The following is a 26163-nucleotide window of genomic DNA, read 5'->3' as shown; positions in this document are numbered from 1 at the left end:
ACAATTCTTTGTAAAGCATGACCTGATTGTATTATCTTTCTTTAGGAAACAAAACACAATGGGGTGGGGAGGGCAGGGGAAGATGATCAAGATCGACTTACAGTTTGCAGAAAATAATTGTAACAACAGTTTGACCTCATCTCCCTTCCTACATTCTCCACACTTTCTAACTCCCTAAGTTTCCGCCTGGTGTTATTCTAATGTCTAGCCATATCTTAACACACTGAGTACATTAGGATATTGACAGAAAGTCCTATCAGCCTAATTTCCCTTTATTATGTAACAGCTACCACAACACATTCCTCAGACAAAGCCGACATTCAGGAAATGTGTTTTAAGCCACCTACTGTTATTGACAATACTTTAAAAGATCTTTGAAAATCTCCTCCTTGTTGGGAAAATAGAAAACCTTCATATTAGACAGGGCAATTTCACATGTAAACACACATGCTCACACACATGCACACAGACAAAATAGCTTTAGAGGATAAAAGGAAATATATTGGCTCACATGCTTGCAAAGTTCAAAAGCAGGCAGATTAACTTCATGCACCACTGTATCCAGGACCTCAAGGGACAGGATCAAGATTTTTCCCTTTCCAAATTTCTTAGATTGTGTGTCTATAAATTGACAGGTGGATGGCCACCATAACTCTAGACTCACCTAAAAAGACCAATAATCCATGAGAAACAAATAATTTCTCCATACAGTCTGAGAGCAAAGTCCCACAGAAATCTCTAAGCAGTCCACCTGATCATGTGCCAATCTCTGAAGCAACCACGCCCAGGAATATTGGTCACTCGAAATGCCAAGAGTTTACCCACGTGCTCAATCTATGCACAAGAACAGACTTCAGAAGTACAAAATAGAACTGCTCTCCTATTGTGGGGACCCATGCTTACTACGGGGACTCCCTGCTTACTAAGAAAAGGTGAGACAGGTGGTGAATAGAGTTAAAATGGTAATAATAAAGATATACATAAAATCTCTCTAACTGAGCTGCCTCCTGGTTCTGAAAAGCTTCTATAAAGAAATAATAGAGGCTGGACATGGTGGTTTATGCCTTTAATCCCAGCACTTTGGGAGGCTGAGTTGGGTGGATGACTTGAGGTCAGGAGTTTGAGACCAGCCTGGCCAACATGGTGAAACCCCATCTCTATTAAAAATACAAAAACTAGCCAGGCATGGTGGAACATTCCTGTAATCCCAGCTACTTGGGAGGCTTAGGTAGGAGCTTCCCTTGAACCCAGGAGGCAGAAGTTGCAGTGAGCCGAGATCATGGCACTGCACTCCATTCTGGGTGACAGAGCGAGACTCCATCTCAAAATATACGTAGAGAGTCAGGGCCAGGGTGGGAATACAGACATTGACCAGGAACACCTTATCATCTCACAAAGCAAGGAAGCTCTCTGTCTGGACAAGGAGACAACAGAGAGAGGTTCCCACTGCTCAATGATCGAGCTTCAGAATAGACATTAAGAATGATGATTAGTCATCCTTGGAATACGCAAGCAAACTAACTGAAACTAATTTGAAAACTGGAAAAAAACAAAAACAAAGGAAGATGCATATACCTTATTTTTCTCATATGAACTATATCTCAGGGTAAGCAAAGAATTAGTAAAAGATTTCTCTGTAGAAGTATTCTACCTAATAAATGAAAAAAGGAGTGATGGTCATGATTGTTAGTGACTGGTAAAATTCTCCAAAAAGGACAACAAGAAAGAAAGGCATTATGTGCTTCCTAATGAAAGTACACAAGAACGTTTATTACATGCTTTTGCCAAACACAAAACTGAACAAAAATCTCATCAAACTTGTGCTTTAACCACCAGTTGACAGAAAATACAAAGAAGAGAAAACTCAATTAGCAAATCCAGGCCTCATAGACACTCTTCAATAAAAATGGCCCAGTACCCTCAACAAGCAGATTGCAAACAGTGAGTTGGAGGTGGCACAAACATAATAAAACAGACTTCAGACACATATTCACTAATTTTAATTTCTGACATATCAATCAGGTTTTAACTTCTGATAAATAAGAAAACTTTAAAAATGTGTACGATCATCACGTAGACTAGAATATGGATAGAATGCTTGGTTATATTGAGAGATCATTGCAAATTTCAAGCCGTAATAATGCTAATGACGATACTTTTTTCCTTTGAGAATCCTGTAATTTTAAGTACTGAAATATTTTAATTTAATAAGATGTTTGGACACTTAAAGAATCACTGCTTTTTTTGGAGGGAGGTGAGGGAATCACTCTATTGCTCAGGCTGGGGTGCAATGGTACAATCTCAGCTAACTGCAACCTCCACCTGATGGGTTCAAGCAATTCTCCTGCCTCAGCTTCCTGAGTAGCTGAAATTACAAGTGCCTGTCACCACACCTGGCTAATTTTTGTATTTTTAATAAAGACAGTGTTTCACCATGTTGGTCAGGCTGGTCTCGAACTCCTGACCTCAAATGATCCGCCCACCTCACCCTTGGAAAGTGCTGTGATTACAGGTGTAAGCCACCATATCTAGCTCCTTGCTAATTTTAAAGGCATAATAACATTAATGATATACAGTTATTTTTAAAAGAATTCTCATTTTTCTAATATACATACTGATAAATTTAATAAGAATAGTGTATTTTGGATTTGCTTCAAAATATTGATGGGGAAGAGAGAGGAAGATTGAAGTGCAAGAGAAACAAGTTTGGTCACATGTTGGCAGCTGTTGAAACTTGGAGCAGGGCATATGAGGGGATCAGTATACTGTAATTTCTAATTTTGTGTCTGTTTGAAAATTTTTCATTATCAAACCATTTTAAAACCACTACTAAAAAAAATCAGAATGCTCCAGACTGGGTGACAGGGCAAGACTCCATCTCAAATTAAAAAAAAAAAGTAAATAAATAAATAAAAATTCAGAATGAAATTAAGTATCGCCAAATCACTCTGCCCTACCAATGGTTCTGGACTAAAAACATAGCTCCTGGCCAGGCACGCTGACTCACGCCTGTAACCCCAGCACATATGAAAGCCAAGACAGGGCAATCACTGGAGCCAGGAGTTTAAGACCAGCCTGATCAACACAGTGAGACCTAGTCTCTAAAAAAGTTAATAAATAAATTTAAAAGGTCGGGCATGGTGGCTTACAGCTATAATTCCAGCAATTTGGGAGACTGAGGTGAGGGGATCACCTGAGGTCAGGAGTTCAAGACCAGCCTGACCAACACGGTGAAACCCCATCTCTATTAAAAATACAAAAATTAGCCAGGTGTGGTGGCGTGTGCCTGTAATCCCAGCTACTCGGGATGCTGAGGCCAGAGAATCACTTGAACTTGGGAGGCGGAGGTTGCAGCAAGCCAAGATGGCGCCACTGCACTCTAGCCTAGGAGACACAGTGAGACTCAGACTCAAAAATAAATAAATAAATAAGTGAATTAATTAAGAAAAGAAGAAACGTAATTCCAGTATTAGTGGATATCTTGTAAAATGCTTATTAGGAGGAACTTTAGACTGGAGGCTGTAATAAAATGCCCTTCCTACTCTTTCAAAAAAGCCTGGTATGTTAAGTTTTCTGTACAAGACAACCTATAGCCATCATCAAACATCCTCCATTCCTGGAATAGTCTGAGAGAAAAAAACACAAAACGTGAAACGGGATTGCAATTATGAGACACCAAACAGCAACAGAAGTCATCGATCACAATGATACAACTGAATTAAAAACCTCTTTTGGTTTTTCAAGATGACCAGCTGTTCTCACCTAGAGCTTTCTGTCTCTTGCTCCTGGTAGGGCCAACGCGTTGCCAAGAGTTCTGACATCATCTGATGGCGTGTCTAACACAACTACCCCCATCCCCAACCCATTTTGTATCTCACTGGCTTCATTTTCCCCCCTTCAGATTAGTTTTCACCGTCTGTAGTACCTTCTTATCTCTTGGTTTCCTGTGTAAACACTTGAACACAACGGCAGAAACTAGTGAGTGTTGTTCATCCTTCAGTATCCTCTCCCAGGCCAGTTTCTACATCCCAATAGCCTTTAGGAATATGTAGCAACAAATATTTGAACACATAAATGCTTCAAAGTTAAATCACAACTAATCCACCAAACAAATTGATTTGGATGCCTTCATTTTACACTAAGTAAATAAATAGATCATTATATACTAATTATGCTATTGTAGATAAATATAACATACATTTATATTTCTATTTATTTCTTCTAAATCTCAGCATCTCCTACCTTGATTTTTAACAAAAGAACAGCACTTATCTTCAATTTCAGATTCTTTTTCTTTATTTTGTTAGGACTGTTAGGCACTTTAGTTGAAACTATTAAGAAATATAATATTAAAATAGACATCAGAGTTTTTACCTTTTTCTAAGAGCTTGCATGAAGTACACAACCTACAAACAATTAAATCAATGTTCTGATAACTCTTTCCTGCTATTATTAGAAGACAAGTTATTTGTCCTTAGAGAGCAAGAAACCCTACCTCAGAGAAATAGGGATTTGAGTAGTTTGTAGTTGTTAGAACAATGAAGTTGGCATTCAATTAAGTTCCATTACAAGATTTATGCTAATCATTAACCAAAAGTTGTCTTCTGTTCAGTTTCAGGAAATTGAACAATACCCTGACGAAGAGAAAGACCCTTTAAAAATTAAGCAATAATTATGGTATGTTTGCAAACTGCAGTCTATCTTTTGTAGCTTAAATTTCTTGGCTGTATAATTTGCATACACATTAAACTCTGTGGGAAACTGGAAAGCAATTCAGAATTCAACAATTAAAAGATACAAATTAAAATTGTTAACATTAACTTAAAGTTTATTGCTGGTGCAATGCTCATGGATATAAATGAACTCTGATCAAGCAGCCACTTCTCTCTTGGAAGTTCAACATATTTTCAACTTAGGTTGACAACTGCACCTTTAAGACATTAGTTTTGCTGATACCACTTCATACTGATAAATATGCAGTTTTAATAAATATACACGTGGATTTGTAGCAGATTTTTTATATTAGAAGGAGAAGTTGAGTCAAATTACTCCCATCTTCAAAAGGACTTACCATCTCTTAAAACACCTTAAAATTATTTGGTGGAAATGGTAAGGTAATTCTCTAATCTCAGCCAAGAGAAAAGACAACTATTGAGAATTGTACCTTTGTCGGCAAAACACAGTCAATATAAAAAAAAGGTACTTTCGGCTTTTATTTTTCATCTGTTTACAATATACTTATAAATATGTACATGTAAATATAAATATATATACATATATGTATAAAACTGATGAAGAAATCTGCAATGCTGCCTAGCAGCTTTCTTGATAACATATTATAAACTCTCTAGTCTGATTTCCTGGAGGCAGAGCTCAGTTCCATCAGCTCCTAGCTCTGTGACTACACGTGTATTATTTTTTAAGCCTCTGAGTCCCATTCTGCAAACTAAGAATAATGATAGAAATCAACTCATAGAATAGCTATGAAAATCGAATGAGGAAAAAATTAAATCCCTGTATCTGACATGAAGAAAAGTGCTCAAGAACTACAAAGCATTATTTGTGTGAAGTACTGCATTATTGATTCAATCCCAATCCTGCCACTCAATAGCGCTGTGACCCAAACTAATTAGCTTCTTCGGGGCTCATTGTCCCCATTGGCAAAATGAGAATACAGTGCCTACAGCATGAAGTCACTGGGCCAGTGGATGAGTTAAATTTTTTTTCTTTCCTTTTTTTTTTTTGCTACCCATTTATTTACCAATCTTTTTCTTTCTTAAATATTTGTAAAGCACTTACAATAGTAATTAGAATGTATGCAAGCCCTACTTATGTATTTTCAAGTAATAAACATGCATGTTTATATAGAAGGATGAATATAGGTATCTGGATATATACACATACACACACATATCTGTTTATATGTATACATACACTTACATGCACAAAACCAGAGAATGGCAGAAAAAGACTGTCCAAGTATAAAATTTAAAAATCCCAGTACTGTTTCAGTATTCTTCTAGAGATATTCAATATCACTGTATTTATATGAATTTAAAAGCAAAGGCCACATCAAGCTTTCTTATATTTAGAATGGCTAGGAAATCAAAGAGAATGATTTATTGGGAACTGCCATGTTATTTTAGATGACCAAGTTTCAGAGAATCAGGATACAATAAAATGTTCCTGACATTAAAACTAATGGAATATACTTGGATCACTGATGATCCTTCAAGACGCCCCAGGGCCATCAACATGGGGACCAATTATCAAGGTAACTGAAGAAGTTTAGATTTGTATGCTATAAATATACTTCCAATGGGAAAAAGTTATTAGGGGCTAGAAAGTTTCTGACTCACAGGAACTAGATTATTTTTTCCTATATATGTTTTCTAATAATTCTGTGGTTCTTACATAGGAGAATGGAGAGAATCAAATACTTATGTGATGAGTTATAAAACCTGAAGCAATTTCAAGTGTAAGTACCTCTAGCTTTCACCTCAAAGCCATTCTCCGTCCTTTTTTAAAAACACAAATAAGGCCTTTTATTTGCCACTATTATAAGGCTGAACTTAAAAACATGGAACGCTTCATGAATTTGTGTATCATCCTTACGCAGGGGCCATGCTAATCTTCTCTGTATCATTCCAATTTTAGTATATGTGCTGCCAAGGCGAGCACTTTTTTTTTTTTTTTCTTCAGATGGAGTCTCACTCTATGACCCAGGCTGGAGTGCAGTGGTCCAATCTCGGCTCACTGCAACCTCTATGCTCCCAGGTTCAAGCGATTCTCATGCCTCAGACTCCTGAGTAGCTGGGATTACAAGTGTGCACACCACCACATCGGATAACATGTGTATTTTTAGTAGAGACAGGGCTTCATTGTGTTGCCCATACTGGTCTGGAGCTCCTGACCTCAGGCGATCCACCCACTTGGTCTTTCAAAGTGCTGGGATTACAAGCATGAGCCACCGTACCCATCCTCAAAGCCTTTCTCCTCTATCACCACCAGCGAGATGATTAGCTTGGGAATTTTAAAACACCCTGTAGGTCTATCACACGTCACAACAATAAAGTGAAAAATACAACCCAGCCAGTTGACCACATACAAAACAGTATCACCACTTCCAATATACACACAGACACACAGACACAAACACACACACACAGCTACTTTCAGATCATGGTCATTTTGTAATCAATATAGGTCTCACTAATGCAAATCATATGCTCTAATTAATTGATCACATTACATCCAATCCCTATTACGTAAAGCCACACTGTAGGAGATACGTTCACAACAAGAGAATTGAGATATTAGCCTAAATTACAGGTGTCAGATAACAGACTATGGTTGCTCTTTTTGATTTTCCAGTTAACCCCAGAGTTTGAGTCACAATAATTAGCCAGCATATACATGGCACATATGTATCCATAAACACACATGTGCAAACACATTTTTAAATACAAGAGCCAACACACACACACACACACACACACACACACACACACACACACGATGCAAGAATCGCATGCCCAATCAGGGAAATGTTCTGATAGAGGTACCCAAGTTAATTTGGAATTTTGTTTTGATAACATCTCACCTTGTGTCTACCATCAAAAGTGGATTTTTATTAGTCTCTGAAAGCAAATGGCTTCCATGCAATTTGGTTGGTAACATATATAAATGTTTCAAGCATAACAAAATAACGTATTTCAGAAAAAGCCAAGGAATATGATAGCTTTAGGACTTTCGGAATAAAACGAGGATGCTTTCGGGTGGAGAGGCATAAAAGAGATTAAGTGGACGGCACTTTCTTTGAATTATTGATGTAATCAAAACACTAGCAGATACACAGCATCATTCTTCCTGGTGCTGTACCCAACATGAAATTTTAGCTGGGTTTTGGCTTCTTTTGCTTCCATTAAAAAGTGCAAGAAAACCGGTCACTAGTTGTTTACCTAAAAAATATGAAGTTTCTTAACAGTTCTTACCATGGCATTAAAAGGAGATAGCTGGGGATGGTTTTCACAATCGTGAGCCTGAAGGACATGCACTATTCATGTTTTAAGCTCAACTCCGTGTGTTTTCAACACCTGGAACTTTAAGATCATTAGACTCCAGACACTGACATCTAACCCTGCATTTAAGATGGAGATGGCTTCATTAGGTTGGAAGGCAGAATCCTATTAGATAAAGCTGTGCTCTCCATAGCTTAGAGTGCTAATGCAGTCTTTTCCTACTCCTAATTCTGCAGACTGGAAAGGAGCTTCCTGTGGCTCCCCGATCCTGCCGATACCCCAAGCCCAATTCCCAGACTCCCCTCATCATGGGCAGATACCATTTCAACAGATGTCAGCAACCGCTAAAGTGCACTTAGGCCTATTTGTTAAATTCCCACGGGGAAGGTGGATTGGAGAAATTCAGCCAGTAATTAAACCACATACTTCTTCTAAAGCCCCCTCTACCCCTCTTCCCTGCATAATCTCTCTGCCTTGCATCAAATCATTTAGGCACTTATTGGCTACAATCAATACAATATGAGATACATTAATTTTGTCCCTGAGAGACTTTCGGGGAAGAGGTGGTATTGCTTCACAAGCAGTTTGGAGTGTTCATGGAAGCATACTATCAAACGTAGCAGTACAGTTTCCATGCTCTAGGTTGGCAGATTGATGGTCTCCCCTGCCCCATGCCCACGGAGCTGGGCTGCTGCCAAACGTACGCAAATTAGATTGGAGCAAGAAACATTAAATATATTACCTAACTCACACAAATGCTAAATAGTGCAAATCACAGTGAAGAAGGGGCCCGGCTGAGTGGAATTTTAACAATTAAACTCAAGTCTCTCCATATGTTCCCGCACCACTCGTGCCTCGCTATGTAGAACAAAACTACAAAGGGGAAAAGACCTTTCAGCAGGTTTCCTGATCACAGATTCGGTTTCTTCAATGCCAAAGGATGGCTTCCCCTACTTCTCCTCCCCACTCTGGCTGATCCCTCAGGCTGCACTGCATTTGGAATACACTCTACAAATCCTGAACACAAGCAAACAAATTCATTATGGAGAAGTGCTAAATGAAAATTGGCCCTATTCGTTAGTTTTTAATACTACTGATATTTATTCTTATTTTTTTGAGGTCCCGATTCTCAGAAGCCTCATTTGAACAACCAACGTGACTCCCATGAAGCTGTGTGTAGGGTCCTCTCTACAGTAGCAACAAGTCACTGCATAGCCATCAATACCATTCAGCCTCAAATGATTTTATTTGACAAGTGAGGCAAAGGAAAGAAAGTCAGCGATACAGTTCAGTCTATCTATGGATCCTACGGAGAACCAAAGATGAATGCAGTGGATTAACAAAAGAAATTATGGAGTAACCGTGAGGACCAAGCTCCAGCTGCGAAATTAAAATTTATCAGAAATCCAAACAAAAACCATTCCCAGTGTCAGGCTCCCGGCTTCATATGTAAAGCAAAGAAGTAACTAGCAAGAAGGATTCTGCATTTTACAATGAAATCCATTAAAATTTCTCATTGGCCAGGTGCAGTGGCTCACGCCTGTAATCCCAACACTTTGGGAGGCTGAGGCAGGCGGCTCATGAGGTCAGGATTTCAAGACCAGTCTGACCAATATCGTGAAACACTGTTTTTACTAAAAGAACAAAGAAAAAAAAATTAGCTGGGCGTGGTGGCATATGCTTGTAGTCCTACCTACTCAGGAGGCTGAGACAGGAGAATTGCCTGAACCTGGGAAGCAGAAGTTGCAGTGAGCTGAGACTGCGTCACTGCACTCCAGCCTGGGCAACAGAGTGAGCCTCTGTCTTAAAAAAAATAAAAATAATAATAATTTATCATTAATGATACCCTGCTTGGGCAATCGACACTGAATATGATGATATATCACATGTCGTTTCTTTTCTTTTGGAAAGGAAAGGAATCAGGCTTTCTGGGCAATGGCCACCAGTCTGGGCATGATACACAATGAATTCTAGATACAAGTGACCTTGGGCAGATGATGAGACTTCTTGGACTTATGCCACCTTTTCTGTAAAATCATTAGCTGGTTTGTGAAGCCCTTTGTGGCTCTAACAGAATATGGTTCAAGTTACGTAACTTTTATCCTTAACTTCCTTCTTAGCTAGTCTTTAAGTCCTTTACATACATAGGGATCACTTCAGGGTTTTGTTTCAAATTCAGTTTCCTTTAACACTACAGAGAAATGTCATGGCTACGGAGGAACCCAAGCTGACCTTCGTAGGGGTGAACAAGATATGTGAGAAACTGCTAGGCCATATGCAGCTGTTCACATCTGTAATCCCAGCACTTTGGGAGGTCAAGGCAGGGAGGATCACCTGAGGTTAGGAGTTTGAGACTAGCAGAGCCAACATGGTCAAGCCTCGTCTCTACTGAAAACAAAAAAAATTAGCCAGGCATGGGGGTAGGCACCTATAATCCCACCTACTTGGGAGGCTGAGAATTGCTTGAAGCCAGGAGATGGAGGTTGCAGTGAGCCAAGGTCGTGCCACTGCACTCCAGCCTGGGAGATGAGCGAGACTCCATCTCAAAAATAAATTAAAAAAAAAAAATTAGCTGGGAGGGATGGTACGCACCTGTAATCCCAGCTATTTGGGAGGCTGAGGTGGAGGTGGAGGTGGTAGTAAGCTGAGATAGCACCACTGCACTCCAGCCTTGGTGACAGAACAAGGCTTGGTCGCAAATTAAATAAATAAATAATAGAAAAAATAAAACAGATAACGCTGATTTTAACAATATATTTAACCCAACACGTTATCATAACAGGCAAACGACTTTTTAAAAAGTCTCAGTGAGCTATTTAACACATTTTCATGTACTAAGTCTTTGAAATCCAGTGTACATATTACACTCGCTCAATAGCCATAAGTAAACAATAGCTACCATAGAGGACAGTAAGATTATAGAACATTTTCATCTTCACAGGAAATTCCACGAGACTGCACTGGTTTATAGGGCTTTGGTGAGAAGAGAAAGTCCTACCTGGAAGAAATCAGCAGGAAAAGGCAAATTTGTTTCCCCAAATTTAGGGAGAGATTTACTATTAGAACACCATTAAATCTGCGGGGTATTTCTCTTTGAAACGTGTTTTCTTATGTATTCCTATGTTCTTACTGCTCTATGGATCCACATTTGATTCTTGGTTTTACCATTTACTGGCTGTGTGATTGGGGGTAAAGAAAGAATAGTCTTTCCATATCTAATTTTTTTCACCAGGAACATAACCGTGATGAAGACTAAGCAAGATTCCTCAAATATTATTGTCTTATTTAGAATCTTATTTCTAGAATAAGATTATTCAGGGACAGCCTGCCTAGCTGGCAGTTAGTAAGCCCAGGTTTCCTTTGGGTGTCATTCTAGCCATCATCAACATTTCAGTTCTGACCTGAACAGGGATAAAATGTGGCTGCTTTGAGATGCCCTCCCAATAAAGCCGGATTTCCACATTTCTTCTGTCATTGAACAGACCAGTCATCCCAACAGCCTTAGGATGTTTGTTCTTATGCTCCTCCCCTCTGCTAGCTGCAGGAGGCACTCAACAGGTGAATAAACTATCGTCATGTATTTGGATGAGTTTCTATTTCCAAGTTCACATTTCTAGATTGTCAGCTGGAGGTCAGTGCAGCCCCCAGTCATGAGCTATATTTCAGCGAAATGGAAATTCCTTCTATGAACAAGACTGTAGGTATGTCTGTGCACCTGCGCCCACCTATGCTTCTGTGTAGCTGTGCCCATGTATATGAGTATGTTTACAATGTGTGGGACGTGCATGGGTGTATGTGTCTTCAAAGTTTTCTGTTGCTGTCCTGAGATGCTCAGTGGCTGAGGAGATAACCTGGGCCCAGAATCAGAAACCGCAGTAGCAGTGAGATTTTAGGCAAACTACCCATTCTCTCTTGTTCTCCGCTTCCTCATTGAAAACCTCGGGGGCTGAACCAGACGATCCCTAAGATTCTATCCAGCTAGAATATTCCATGATTCAATAAATCTGTGCATAACCAGGGCCAAGGTTTTCATTCTTGTTATCATGGGTAATCAACACTTGGCAAAACACTTCAGTCCTCTATCAAAATGCTGTTCTCTTATTGAGCTCCCATGATTAGGCCCACTACACCCACACAAGACGATGATAAATGGAAGCTGCTAACAGATCGCTTGGACGATGCCCAAGAAGAGGGCAGGCTTTCCACAAGGCCTCATTTGCAAGTTTCATTCCACTCAGAATTGACTCACCAACCAACACTGAAAACATAATAAATGGCATTCAAAAGCCTGGGTAGAGAATGCAGGTGGAGCGGGCAAGTGAACAAGGGGTAGATCAGCTAATTTTTCAGGTCCTTTTCCATCTTGAGATTCCAGCATTCTGCTAAGGTAGGATTTATTATAATAAATCATCAACCAACACATGTGAAACATACAGGCACCTGCCCTATGGTGTGTTCGATTATTTTCTTAAAGGCAAGTGGAGAAGGCAAGTGACATCCAGATGACCTTCTTTCTTGTCAGGAAAAGATGCCCATAAACAATGTGCATGGCCGGGCATGATGGCCCACACCTGTAATCCCAGCACCCTGGGAGGCTGAGGCAGGCAGATCACCTGAGGTCAGGAGTTCAAGACCACCCTGGCCAACATGGTGAAACACTGTCTCTACTAAAAATACAATAATTAGCTGAGTGTGGCCATGCATACCTGTAGTCCAAGCTACTTAGGAGGTTGAGTCAGGAGACTCACTTGAACCCAGGAGGCGGAGGTGGCAGTGAGGCGAGATTGCACTACACTGCAGCCTGGGGGACAAGAGTGAAACTCCATTTCAAAAAAAAAAAAGAATTTGCAAAAAGAAACAGAGAAGAAGAGGGAGAAGAAGGGAAGGAAAAGAGAGAGTGAGGATGAGCAAATGCAGTAAAAGCATTTAATATTAAAAACTGGTGTTTCTGGGCCAGGCCCAGTGGCTCATGCCTGTAATACCAGCACTTTGGGAAGCCAAGGTAGGTGCATAAGTTGAACCCAGGAGTTCAAAGCCTGGGGCTGGCCATGGTGGCTCACACCTGTAATGCCAGCACTTTGGGAGGCCAAAGCGGGCAGATCATCTGAGGTCAGAAGTTCGAGACCAGCTTGGCCAACATGGTGAAACCCCATGTCTACTAAAAACAGAAAAATTAGCCAGGTATGGTGGCAGATGCCTGTAGTCCCACCTACTCAGGAGGCTTCAGCAGGATAATTGTTTAAACCCAGGGGCGGAGGTTGCAGTGAGCTGAAATCACGCCACGGCACTACAGCCTGGCTGACAGAGTGAGACTCTATCTCAAAAACAAGAGCAAAAAAAAACTACCTGGGCAATATGGTAAGACCCCATCTCTACCAAACACACACACACACACACACACACACACACACACACTAGCTGGGTGTGGTGACATATGCCTGTAGTCCCACCTACTCCGGAGGCTAAGGTGGGTGGGAGGATGGCTTGAGCCTGGGAGATGGAGGTTGCAGTGAGTTGCAATTATGCCACTGCACTCCAAACTGGATGACAGAGTGAGACCCTGTCTCAACAAAATAAATAAGGACTGGCGTGGTGGCTCACGCCTGTACTCCCAACACTGTGGGAGGCTAAGGCAGGTGGATCGCCTGAGGTCAGGAGTTCAAGACCAGACTGGCTAAGATGGTGGAAGCTCGTGTCTACAAAAATGTAAAAATTAGCCAGGCATGATGATGGGTGCCTGTCATCCCAGCCAATCCCAGGCTGAGGTGAAAAATCGCTTGAACCTGAGAGGTAGAGGTTGCACTGAGCTAAGATCATGCCATTGCACTCCAGCCTGGGTGACAGAGCAAGACTCCGTCTCAAATAAATAAACAAGTGAATAAATAAATAAATTGGTAAATCTGGTAGAAGTATATGAGGATTATTGTACCAGTCTTACATTTTCCCACAGGTTTAGAATTTTTCAAAATAAGTTGAAAAAATGTTGCACATTTTCAAAAAGACAAACGAAATTTAAAAACGGTAAAGAAGCAGATTCTCTAAAGAGAGTTCCTGCAGGATACTTTATGAAAAGAAAAAAAAAATTATTTGGTCCAGTAAGTGTGGAAAGGGCTTTATTCTATACTACTCCCATGGAGATTTAAAATTCACATTCATCTGCAAATTAAAGGTATAGAGAAGTCCTGGAAAAAAAAATCTGTCTTTTTGGTTTTTTTTGGAGATGGAGTCTCACTCTGTCACCAGGCTGGAGTGCAGTGGCACCACCTCAGATGAGTGCAACCTCCATCTTCCAGGTTCAAGCAATTCTCGTGCCTCAGCCTCCTGGGCAGCTGGTATTACAGGCACCTGCCACCACGCCTGGCTAATTTTTTGTGTTTTTAGCAGAGATGGGGTTTTATCATGTTGGTCAGACTCTTCTCGAACTCCTGACCGCAAATGATCCATCCACCTAGGCTTCCCAAAGTGCTGGGATTACAGGCATGAGCCACTGCTCCCGGCCCTGTCTAATCTTTTTAACTCAGTATTTCCCACATGTGGTGTTCTTTAATTAATTTTTTAAGAGATAGAGACTAGCTATGCTGCCCAGGCTAGACTGAGAACACATGAGCTGAAGCAGTCCTCCTGCCTGAGCCTCCTGAGTCACCTTGCCCAGCCATACCTATTTATAAGACCATATTCCTTTTGTGTATGTACACACAGTAGCATCAATTAACCTATCATAAAATTAATCTTTCAAAATTAATTGAAAGACATGTAAAAACACAAGGTATATTCCCTACCACTATGTAGTGTGGAGCCCAGAAAAGACAAGCAGTCACAGAAAAAAAAAAAAATATATATATATATATATATATATGATTAAAATAGAATCTGATTACATGTTTTAAACCATACTATGTTACAGAAGGGCAGAGAAAAGAAAAAGAAAAGGGAGTAGGTAAAGGGAAAGGGAGAAAGAATAATTTGTGCCTAGTGGAAGACAGTGGCAATACTTTATCCTAAACAGATGTCTGGAAAGTTCCTGAGTCTTGAAAGGTAAAATCCAAAGCAACTAACTCATTGGGATCTGGCCAGCACTGCCATGATATTTCTCCCTGGGTTTTTCAAGGAACCCTCCCTTCTGATTTTTCGCTTTCCTCATGGTATATTTATAAGTAAAGAAGGCACGTGGTAAACTCACTAGGCAAAGCTAAGATTCTGTGCAACATAAATATCCCATCATTCATTGAATCCAGAACTCACTGGCTGCTGTGTCATTCTGATTTCGTGACTACTAAAGGTTAGGGGATCTAGGCTGCAAGTAACAAAATCTGCCTAACAGTGACTTTATCCATAGGGATATCTATTGTTTTCCCGGTGATGTGTCGGACTGGAGACAGCCCCAGGCTGGTGAGGTTGCTCAGCAGTGCCAGCAGCAAGCAGGCTTTTTCACACATATCCCGGGTCACATGGATACATACCATCATATTTCAGATCAAGAGGTTGGTCCCATTTCTCTGGGTCACAAAGGCAGTAAAGGAGGATCCAGGATTTTAAACCCAGTAAAATGCAGAGACTGCTCTTACAACACATTACTGCATGCTGGGAGTCACACACCTTGTCCAAGAGTACTCTCTCCACATGGCAGCACACGTGGGCCCGGTGGACAGCCTGAGGTCTTGTCCACTGGGCATCGCTACCATCACTAGGCACCAGCAGTGCAGCATCTCACAGCAGCCACCAGCCTGTATCACAGCACACACACTTCCAAGCAGAGGAGCAGAACCTCAAGCCTAGAGATGCAACACTGTTTTCCCAGGAACACACAGGCCTGCCTCTTCTCCCAAGAGATTTATAATTAAGCTTGAAAAAATTAAGAAATTAATATAAAAGTTGCCATGTTGCCAATGCTTTTATGATACTTTAATTTACTAGAAACACGTTCACACCACCACTGGGGAGTGAGTGCAATGCAAAATTGCTTACATTGCTCTTATAAGCTGAAGTAAGCACTTCCTTTTCATCTTCCATAATCCTATTAAAAAAAAAAAATAGCCAGCAAGTTGGTGAACCAGAAGCAGCAAATAGATAATTGTATCACTCTCGATATTCCTCCACCCTGGCATTTTCAAAGACCCCCCTCCATAATTCTATACTTTCCTAATAATTTATTTACAGGTAAAGAAGTGATGGACTAAACTCACTGGACAGACAACTGCACATCATTCTAATTAAGTTACTAGTGATTCCAAATAGCTCTGCAATCATCAACAGGATAAAGTGGGTGACAGAGTCACAGGATGGGGACTTTCCAACCAAAGGGTGGAGGCTTGGTGTGCTCCCCCTGCTAGGGAGCTGCCAATGGAACAGCTAGGAGTTTTGGTATCTAGAAAACTGTAACTCATGTCCCAGCATGGCCACTTCCCAATAATGTGATGTTAGACAAATTATCAAAATACTCCAAGCCTCAGTTCCACATCTTTCATTCTTTTTTTCCTTTTTTTGAGACAGAGTGTCACTCTGTTGCCCAGACTGGAGTGCAATGACGCTATCTCGACTCACTGCAACCTCTGCCTCCTGGGTTCAAGTGATTCTCCCTTCTTCAGCCTCTCAAGTAGCTGAGATTACAGGTGCCGACCACCATATCCAACTAATTTTTGTATTTTTTAATAGAGATGAGTTTTCACCATATTGGCCAGGTTGGTCTTGAACTCCTGACCTCAGGTGATCCACCCGCCTCAGCCTTCCAAAGTGCTGGGATTATAGGCATGAGCCACTGTGCCTGGCCAATTCTACATCTTTGAAAATGAGACAACAGTAAATCTACCTCTTACATTTACTGTGAATATTCAATATGACAAAGTACATGAAAGGGCTTTGCACGTGTTCAACTCATGGTAACTATGATCTGGAACTATTAACAGGGAGAGTCCCTCAGTATGATGATGCACTGATGGCAAGGCCATCTGAGACTATTCCAGGATCCGTCCCATCAATGGCTCTGGTTAGAAGAAGCTCATTGCAATGGAGGGACTTACCTACAGGTGACTCATGCTACAGGGTTGGGGCCCTGACTCTGGAATGACGCTCAGTGTTCTCACTAATAAAACCTACAAAAGTCAAAATGACATGCTGGCCAACAATGGCAAACGGTTTCTGTAAAGATCCAAATGGGGTAATGTAGGTGAATCTTTGTTGCCTGGAAAATGGTTTTCATATTGAAAGGGGCCACATCTCTCCCTGCGTACTTGACGGTCAGCCACAGGACCATTCTCAGGTTTCTCAAATTGGATGTGAGAGAATACACAACCCAATACGATAAACATGGGTAACTCTCTGGAGCACTAATTTGGCTCAGTCTTTGGTGTCAGGGGCACATTCTTATATAAACCAACATTGGTATATCATGAAAAACAGCAAACAAATTTTACATAAATTGGTAAGGTAAAACATAAGAGTTCAAATAAATTGTATTAAACACTATTTGGGGCTTATTCGTATTCTCATGTGCCAATAAAAAGTTATAATATTAAGACATATGCATGTGTATGTTCATTGCAGCACTGTTCACAATAGCAAAGACGTGGAATCTGCCTAAATGCCCTTCAATGTAGACTGGATGTTATGGCTTGGCTGTGTCCCCACCCAAATCTCATTTTGACGGGTAGCTCCCATAATGCCTATGGGAGGGACCAGGTGGGAGGTAACTGAATCATGGGGGTTGGTCTCTCACATGCTGTTCTCATGATAGTGAGTCTCATGAGGGCTGATGGTTTTATAAAGGGGAGTTCCCCTACACAAACTCTCTGGCCTGCCACCATTTAAGATGTGACTTTGCTCCTCCTCTGCCTTCTGCCACGATTGTGAGGTAACCCCCATCATGTGAAACTGTCAGTCAATTTTTTCCTTTATAAATCACCCAGTCTCAGGTATGTCTTTATTATCAGAATGAGAACAGACTAATACACTGGATAAAGGAAATGTGGTTCATATATACCACGGAATACTATGCATCCATAAAAAAGAATAAGATGACGTCCCTTTCAGGAACATGGATGGAGCTGGACGCCATTATTCTTAGTAAAATAATACAGACACAGAAAATCAAATATCACATGTTCTTACAGTAAAGTGGGAGCTAAACAATGAGAACACATGGACCCATAGAGGGGGACAACACATGCTGGGGCCTCTTGGAGGGTGAAAGGAGGGAGAGGATCACAAAAAAATTATGAACGGGAAGTAGGCTTAATACCTGGGTGATGACATAATCTGAACCACACATCCCCGTGATACAAGCTTACCTATGCAACAAACCTGTACTCGTACCTGTCAATTTAAAACCAAAAAAAAAAAAGAAAGAGTTCACTTAATTGGAAAAGCACTGGATCTCAACATTCCTGACCTGTTTTGTTTTGTTTTGTTTTGTTTTGAGACAGAGTTGCTCTGTCATCCAGGCTGGAGTGCAGCATCGTGATTTCAGCTGACTGCAACCTCCACTTCCCGTGTTCAAGTGATTCTCATGCATCAGCCTCCCTAGTAGTTGGAATTACAGGCATGTGCCACCATGCCCAGCTGATTTTTGTATTTTTAGTAAAGACGGGGTTTCACCATGTTAGCCAGACTGGTTTCGAACTCCTGACCTCAAGTGATTCACCTACCTTGGCCTCCCAAAGTGCTAAGATTACAGACACGAGCTGCTGCACCTGGTCTATTCCCGAACATTTTCTTCCCATATATAAATCTGGCCCCCTTTGATGACACTCCTCTGTCCAAATTCTCTCCAGGGCAGTCAGAATTTTAGCCCTGTTGTGTTTCTTCCGTGAGAAATATCATTATCTTCGGATAATTGGAGTTTTCCAGAAAAAATCTGCCACCTCAATTTTATTAAAGCTGTTTTCAATACTTGGTTATGAATTCTTGTGCCAAACATTAGCTTGGAAAACATTTTTCTGGTCGTGGGTGACCAGTGAACGCAACAAACGCTGGAAGAGTTTGAAGAAGACAAACTTTTTGTTTTTGTGAATGTACCTTTCTCTGTTTGAAAATGGCAAGTAAGCTCTGATGAAGGCAAAAGAAAATATTTAAAAAGAAAAGTAATGGTTATCTGTTAGTCCTCATCTGGAACAAAAAACGAATAGGTGGCTGGGCGTGGTGATTCACGCCTCTAATCCCAGCACTTTGGGAGGCTGAAGTGGGCAGATCATGAGGTCAGGAGATCGAGACCATCCTGGCCACCATAGTGAAACCCCATCTCTACTAAACATACAAAAATAAGCCGAATGTGGTAGCATGCGCCTGCAGTATCAGCTACTTGGGAGGCTGAGGCAGGAGAATCAATCAATTGAACCTGGAAGGCAGAGGCTGCAGTGAGCTGAGATCCGGTCTCTGAACTCCAGCCTGGTGAAGAGTGAGACTCTGTCTCATACAAAACAAAACAACAACTAAAAACTCGTAGGTAATATTTAATGGAAGAACTAATGTTAGTATCATAAACACACACACGTGACACAGCACGTTTATACAGGAAATAAAATTTTGCCATCACTTTTCAAGTTATTTCAGCTACAAATGCTTTTGGATGCAAATAACAGAAATCCTAACTGCAGAGGCTTCAGTGAAGAGGAATTAATATCCTCACATGACAAATGTCCAGCCTGTGCTATCACTGTCCTGCTATACTCTAAAGTCAGAGTCAAGATCCCACATGGTTATGTATCTAACTCTTTAGCCCCACTGTTAAGACTATGATAACAGCATCAAGGCTTGGAAGGAGAAGGGGTGTGAGAAGGCAGCCATTCCATTAGGAAAAGGAAAGCTTTCCCAGAGGCGTCTCAGAAACCGGCAGTTCCATCTCTTTGACAAGGTCTTGTCCATAGCCACACCTAGCTGCACAGGGTCTCGCAAAGCAAACACATCACTGAGACAGAGTACATGTGGCATTTTTGTAAGCAGGAGAAAAGGGTGAATTACCCACCGAGACAATTTTGCCTTTCTAGGAAAACCTCCATCCACTGTTTAGGAGGAATGATCAGAGCCTTCAATATTTATAAGCATAATAATGCCTCACATGTTTATTTATGCTCTCTCGAAACATAAATTATTTCTCCAACCCAAGGGAAAGTTCTGGGCTCCCCAAACTGTAATTGGAGGAGTCACACCCCTGAACGGTGCTGCAATCCTGCTGCCTTGTCTTTTAGGAAAGCATTGCTGTATCCCATTGAAGGTATTGATTTTAATTAAGCACAACATAGAGCCCCTCAATCAACAGAAACGTACTGGGGGAAGAACAGAGGCTGTGCATCACTGTAATTTCTTCTCTTCAAAGGACTTTCTTCAACTTTAATTTAGTGGGTCTATCACACATGGACGTTGCTCAGATTCAACTAATGTTTCCATAATGACACTAATAGCTACCCTCCACAGAATGCTATTCTATTCTGTGTGTTTAATTAGACAGGACCTCATGGAATCCTTTAAGGTTTTTACTATTTTACTGTATTTTACTCTTAGTCACCTTTTAAAGGTGGAAAATTGAGACCTGAAGATTTAAATAACGTTTCAACTTTCCAAACACTGTCAACACTAGAGCCAAGATTTTAATTCAGGTCTGATTCTTGGTGCGATCTGAGCCCCTACTCACCACGCTGAACATGGACAATCTATTTTATACAGATTTCCTCTAGCTTTCATAATAACCTTTGCATTATCTCCTCTTCTCAGAAGTTATACCTGGATGTCAGAAAAAGCCAACACTTTCCCTGTCTTGTACAGGTGGCAGACTGGGGTTCTCTACCGAGATGTGTGTGGTCCCCAGGCCTCTGTGCCCTTCCAAGGTACACTCCGCAGCCTCTGAAAACATCATCAGGGCACAATGCAATGAAGCAGTTGTATGTGAAGTAGGTGGAAAGCATTTCTTACCCGACATAGGCAATGTATTGTAGCCACAGAGCATGAGCTCCAGAAAGAGGCTATTGGGATTGAAATGTGGGGTTTGAATCCTTCTTCCAAACCTCCTCTGAGATTTATGGCATCCTGATTACTTCTGCAAAACCTCAGCTTCCAAGTCCAAACAATAGGGACAAGAAAATCATCTGAGGTCATTGAAAGGATTACGAGAGAAAATACGTGGGAGGTCTGGTACTGTATGACCCACGTGGTAATACCTAGAACATAGAAAAGAGGCAGAGGTTCTGTGATCACAGCCAGTTACTTGACTTCTATGAACCTCAGCTTCCCTTTCTGTAAAATGGAGATAATAATACAACCTACCTGTTATGAAAATGTAACAAATGAACACTCATCAAGGATTTTTAACTATTCTTCCAGGTATCATGTGCTCAGTGAGGTAGCTGTCATTATGGTCATCAATTACATCTAATTCTAAAGACCAGCCAAAAATAAAGCACCAGAAAAAAAGAAACCCAGTTTGCTGCACAGTACCACAATAAAGACATTTAGAACATCTATAAAGTACAAAGCAATGCTCTCCAAGGCTAGAAACTTGTTTTTCAAGAAGCATTTCAAACCGCAACAGAGGGCACAGCCAAGCCCGGCTAATTACCTGCCCTGCCGTATGCCATGGGGCCCAGGGCATCACGCCCAGCTGTTGTGTTCAGGTCTGGAGCCTGCAAAGTCAGCTGTAATTGACACCCACATGAAACAGGGGGATGGGGGAGGTGAGCGAGAGGGCGGGGCTTGGAGGACCCAGAAAATAAAGACAAGAATGCTGAGTGTTTTGCAAAGATACACTCAGCTACATTGGAGGAGAAGGTTTGTTTTTATTATTTAATTAATTCATTTATTTTTCTGGCGAGGCTGGAAGCGGCAGTTTCCTTTTGGGGTCTCCCTGGAGAGTCCCCTCAGCTCATGTGCTGCTCACAGACCAGATTGGGAAGCAGCTTTTCAAGATACTGTAAAGAAGCCTCTGGTGCCTGCAATCCACCCTGACTATGGGATAAGAGGCCTTTATTTTTCTTTCTCAAAGACATGGCCTTTATTCAGCATACCCCACCCACAATTTCAATTCATTTCAAGCAATATTCACCAAGCGCTAATGTGCCTGGCACCGGGTTAGCACCTCAGCTAAGGAGATGACCAGCCACGGGCCTGCCACTGAGAAGCTTAGAGTCCACAGGAATCCGTCTGTCCTGAGTTAGGACCCACAGGTGTCTCAAACTGTCAGAGGCACTAGAACCACAGTGGTTCCATTTTGAGTGAGGGCCAGGAAAATGAGGCCAGACTTGCTGCGCTGCATTCTCAGAAAGTTAGGCATTCCTAGCCTCTAGATGTTTATGGCTAAGGAAACAAATTAATAATGTTTACTAAACAGACCCAGACTAGGAGGTATCCAGATGTCCCTAAATCTGGTGAAAAAGGCATTCCTAACTTTGCTTTAAAGATAATAATATCAACGGGTGCAGTGGCTCACTCCTGTAATCCCAGCACGTTGGGAGGCTGGGGCGGGTAGATCACGAGGTCAAGAGATCTAGACCATCCTGGCCAACATGGTGAAACCCTGTCTCTACTAAAAAAAAAAAAAAAAAAAAAAAAATTAGCTGCATGTGGTGGTGCAAGACTGTAGTCCCAGCTACTCGGGAGGCTGAGGCAGGAGAATCGCTTGAACCCAGGACAGAGGTTGCAATGATCCACGATCATGCCACTGCACTCCAGCCTGGTGTCAAAGAGAGACTCCGTCTCAAATAATAATAATAATAATAATATCCATTCTTGCAAAATACAGTAGTTAAGAAAATTAATCCTGTATCACAAACCCTTGTAGCAGAGCACATCACCCCAAGATCTCTTTTTGTCCTATATAAGCATTAGATCCAGGGTAGATGCATTCTTCCTCTTACTTTCGGGAACGCCCTACTCTGTCTATGGAATAGCTGTTCTCTCACCACTTTGCTTTCCTAATAAACTTTTTTTACTTTGCACTGTGGACTCACCCTGAATTCTATCTTGCACACGATCCAGGAACCCTCTTTTGGGGTCTGAATCAGGACCCCTTTTCTGTAAGAAATCAATAGCCATAAATGCATACACCATGCTTACCTCTGGAAACTGGATTCTGAAAATAATATTAGTTTCGTGTATTCATGGAAAGAAGAATGAGTTTGTTGGAACCTGGACAGAGGAGAAAGTTCGAGAGTGGCCTCTAAAGCCGGAATGCCTGTGTTGAGTTTCTTATCTGCCCTGTGCCTGCCTCCCACCCTGTAATGAGGCTTATGTAAGGACTCCTGAGATAACTCCAGAGATAACTCCCATAGAAATCATAAAAATAAGCACTTAGTCAATGCTAGCTTCTTGTTTTGTCTTTGTTTTTGTTTTTTCTTGAGATGGAGTCTTACTCTGTTGCCCAGGCTGGAGTGCAGTGGCATAATCTCGTTCACTTCAACCTCTACCTCCAGGGTTCAAGCGATTCACCTCCCCCCACCTTCCAAGTAGCTGGAATTACAAGCACCCACCACTATGCCTGGCTAATTTTTGTATTTTCAGTACAGATGGGATTTCACCATGTTGGCCAGGCTGATCTTGAACTCCTAACCTCAAGCGATCCAGCTGCCTCTGCCTCCTAAAGTGCTAGGACTACAAGTGTGCACCATCACACCCAGTTAGTTTAATTTTTATTACTATTATTACCATTACTATTGTCCTAATCTATCCACTCAGGAAGCTCCTACTTACCCACAAAGTACACTTCAGGGGTTACAGGAGTAGAAAATTTCCAGTCTAGGACCATATGAGCAGTGCTAATCATAAACTGATGTTTCAAGGAAAGAGATCTATGAACTTGGACTGAAATTCTGATCACGTGGCTCAGTCTTCTCAACTATCATGTGGGAAAAACAAACCTGATCAGTTTTCTCCCAAGTGCTATCAACATATGGACACTGTGGCTGGGTGTGGTAGCTCACGCCTATAATCCCAGCACTTCAGGAGGCTGAGGTAGGTGGATCACCTGAGGTCAGCAGTTTGAGACCAGCCTGGCCAACATGGTGAAATACTGTCTCTACTACAAATACAAAATTTACCCAGGCATGGTGACACATGCCTGTAATCCCAGTACTCAGGAGGCTGAGGCAGGAGAATCGCTTGAACCTGTGAGGCAGAGGTTGCAATGAACTGATATCGTGTCACTGCACGCCAGCCTGGGCAACAAAGCAAGACTCTGTCTCAAAAAAAAAAAAAAAAAAAAGAATGTGATTTATGTCACCAGCAACTGGACTGTTATTTCCTGAAATGGCATGAACCCCAAACTGCACCACATGCCTCTCTGTGTTCATATGGGCTATAACTATCGCCCATTAAGCAAAGACATGGAATCAACTCAAACGCCCAGAAATGACAGACTGGATTAAAAATATGTGGTACATATACACCATGGAATACTATGCAGCTGAAAAAAGGAATCAGATCATGTCCTTTGAAGGGACATGGATGAAGCTGGAAGCCATCATCTTCAGCAAACCAATGCAAGAAGAGAAAACCAAATACTGCATGTTCTCACTTAAAAGTAGAAGCTGAACAATGAGAACACATGGACACAAAAAGGGAGCCTTTTGAGGGATGCTGGAGAAGACCATTAGGGAGAAAAGCTAATGTATGCTGGGCTTAATACCTTGGTGATAGGCTGATAGGCAAAGTAAACCACCATGGCACACGTTTACCTATGTAACAAACCTGCACATCCTGCACGTGTACCCTGGAACTTAAAACAAAATTAAATAAAAATTTAAAACTACCCATGAGTGGGTAACACAGGTGTAGATATGTTCCCCAAAACTTAAAAGTGACTATCATACACACGATTCAACACACTTGGCTCAAAAATCCCAAATGGGTTTATTTTTCAGTCAATGGTCCAGCTTTTAAAAAAATGTTTCTTTGATAACTGTCAAAAACAATAGAAAGTCCTCACCATTTACAATATCTATCTCACATTTCCCCCAGGAAGAAAGAAATAAACAGACTCTCCAAATAGAAGCTGAAAAACCAACGTTGAGCTTCTGCTAGAAATAGGAGCATTTCGGCAAAAGAAAATTCCTGGTTGCGCCCACAACAGTCTATTACTTGCACTTAATTCTGTTGATATCACTGGGAAAAAGGCTTCCTGACTGACTGAGGTGTTATTATCTCTTAGAGTTGAATGATCTCTGAAATGCCAACCATTATAATAAGTGCTGCTTTTGTCTGACAACAAAACCGAGCTTTATTTTGTCTGCACAGCACATGAGGAAATGCATCAACTTGATTTCAAGTACTTACTGTTAATCATTTATTCTATTAATGGGGAAGCACCCCTCAAACCCACCGCAACACACACACACACACACACACACACACACAAACACACACACACACTCTCTCTTTCTCTCTCTCTTTCAAAGCTGATGGCCTTGTCTCTATTTTTTTTTTAATTTCATTTATTTATTTATTTTTACAGACAGACTCTTGCTGTTTCCCAGGCTGGAGTGCAGTGGTGCAGTCTTGGCTCACTGCAAGCTCCGCCTCCCAGGTTCAAGCGACTCTCCTGCCTCAGCCTCCTGAGTAGCTGGAATTACAGGTGTGCACAACCACACCCGGCTAATTTTTGTATTTTTAGTAGAGATGGGGGCTTCACCATGTTGGCCAGGCTGGTCTTGAACTCCTGACCTCACATGATCCGCCTGTCTTGGCCTCCCAAAGTGCTGAGATTACAGGTGTGAGCCACCGTGCCAGCCCTCAATATATCTTTTTTTAAGGAAAAAAAAAAAAAAAGTCCCTGACCCTCTCTGTCCCCACCTTCTGTCTGAATCACTTCACAGCAAAACTTGTGTGGAGCGATTGCCTGTAGCACAGGCCCTGTGCTCATTTATATTCTCCAGCATCTCCAACCTTCCCATTTCCCACCCGCCACCCCACTGAGGCTGCTGATGTAAAGGGGACTCCTGTAAGAGACAATTCTCTGCTCTTCTCCTTGAATCCTCTTTCCCTCACCCTCCACGCTTGACATAAGCAGGACTGGGGACACTCAACTGTAGCAACATCTTCCCCATCTCCCCAAACCATCCACTCTCCCACACCTCTGCTAACAACACGCCAGCCCCAACCACAATGATCTCTATCCAGAACTACTGCAACCACTTCCTAATTGGAATGGATTCCTAACCAATTCCTA

The 26163-nt window shown here is 41.5% G+C and overlaps 1 protein-coding gene and 1 non-coding gene across 2 annotated transcripts in view; both read right to left on the bottom strand.

Annotated features, from left to right (window-relative positions):
- RBFOX1 (RNA binding fox-1 homolog 1) overlaps positions 1-26163 on the bottom strand; it is a 2532432-nt gene that overhangs the window by 728705 nt on the left and 1777564 nt on the right.
- On the bottom strand, positions 6575-6681 carry LOC116536342. The gene has a single exon (XR_004262581.1). It is a non-coding gene; the product is annotated as a U6 spliceosomal RNA (small nuclear RNA).

This window comes from Sapajus apella, unplaced genomic scaffold (genome assembly GCF_009761245.1).
Source record: "Sapajus apella isolate SASKATOON/1434 unplaced genomic scaffold, GSC_monkey_1.0 scaffold99, whole genome shotgun sequence".
Classification (NCBI taxonomy): Eukaryota; Metazoa; Chordata; class Mammalia; order Primates; family Cebidae; genus Sapajus; species Sapajus apella.
This window is presented reverse-complemented; position numbering and strand designations above follow the sequence as displayed.